This window comes from Triticum aestivum, chromosome 7B (assembly GCF_018294505.1).
Source record: "Triticum aestivum cultivar Chinese Spring chromosome 7B, IWGSC CS RefSeq v2.1, whole genome shotgun sequence".
Taxonomy (NCBI): domain Eukaryota; kingdom Viridiplantae; phylum Streptophyta; class Magnoliopsida; order Poales; family Poaceae; genus Triticum; species Triticum aestivum.
Window position 1 is genome coordinate 371,399,510 of NC_057813.1, and position 1,771 is coordinate 371,401,280.

Genomic DNA, 1,771 nt, shown 5'->3' on the forward strand with positions numbered 1-1,771 from the left:
AACCGGAAACTTGATACATGTGTGAATACATAGACAAATAGAGTGTCACTAGTATGCCTCTACTTGACTAGCTCGTTGAATCAAAGATGGTTAAGTTTCCTAGCCATAGACATGAGTTGTCATTTGATTAATGGGATCACATCATTAGAGAATGATGTGATTGACTTGACCCATTCCGTTAGCTTATCACTTGATCATTTAGTATGTTGCTATTGCTTTCTTCATAACTTATACATGTTCCTATGACTATGAGATTATGCAACTCCCGTTTACCGGAGGAACACTTTCTGTGCTACCAAACATCACAAGTAACTGGGTGATTATAAAGGAGCTCTACAGGTGTCTCCGAAGGAACATGTTGAGTTGCGTATTTCGAGATTAGGATTTGTCACTCCGATTGTCGGAGAGGTATCTCTGGGCCCTCTCGGTAATGCACATCACTATAAGCCTTGCAAGTAATGTGACTAATGAGTTAGTTGCGGGATGATGCCTTACATAACGAGTAAAGAAACTTGCCGGTAACGAGATTGAACTAGGTATTGAGATACCGACGATCGAATCTCAGGCAAGTAAAATACCGATGACAAATGGAACAACGTATGTTGTTATGCGATTTGACCGATAAAGATCTTCGTAGAATATGTGGGAGCCAATATGAGCATCCAGGTTCCGCTATTGGTTATTGACCGGAGACGTGTCTCGGTCATGTCTACATTGTTCTCGAACCCGTAGGGTCCGCACGCTTAAATTTCGATGATGGTTATATTATAAGTTTATGTGTTTTGATGTACCGAAGGAGTTCGGAGTCCCGGATGAGATCGGGCACATTACGAGGAGTCTTGAAATGGTCGAGATGTAAAGATCGATATATTGGACGACTATATTCGGACATCAGAAAGATTCCGAGTGATTCGGGTATTTTTCGGAGTACCGGAGAGTTACGGGAATTCGTATTGGGCCTTAATGGGCCATACGGGAAAGGAGAAAAAGGCCCCAAAGGGTGGCCGCACCCCTCACCATGGACTAGTCCGAATTGGACTAGGGAGGGGGGCCCTTCCTTCCTTCTCCTTCTCCCTTCCCTTCTTCCACTCAAACTGTAACGCCCCGGATCCGATGCGTCAGGTGTCCGCCAGTTATTCGTCGTTGTTGCCATGTCATTTGCTTGCGTGTTGCATTTTATCATGTCATCATGTGCATTTCATTTTGCATACGTGTTCGTCTCATGCATCCGAGCTTTTTCCCCGTTGTCCGTTTTGCGATCCGGCACTCCTATGTCCTCCAGCGTTCCCCTTTTGTCTCTCATTGTGAGTGGGTGTTAAACTTTCTCGGAATGGACCGAGTCTTGCCAAGCGGCCTTGGTATAGCACCGGTAGACCGCCTGTCAAGTTTCGTGCCATTTGGAGGTCCTTTGGTACTCCAACGGTTAACCGGGTAACCGTAAAGCCCCTTCTCTCTTTGCAGCCCAACACCCCTTCCAAAGTGGCCCAAAACCCATCTAACTCCCCTCCATGCTCTCGGTCGTTCGATCACGATCGTGTGGGCGAAAACCGCACCTCATTTGGACTCTCCTAGCTCCCTCTACCTATAAATATGTGGCCTCCCCCGAAATTCCCGGTCCAAACCCTAGCCCCTTCTTCCTCCGCGCGCCGGACGCGTCCGCCCGGCACCGGACATGTTCGCCCATCGCCCCCGACCAATCCCACCTCGCCACGTCGCCCGCCGCCGCCGTCTCCACCGCCAGGGCCCGCGCGGCCCAGATCCGGCCCGCGGG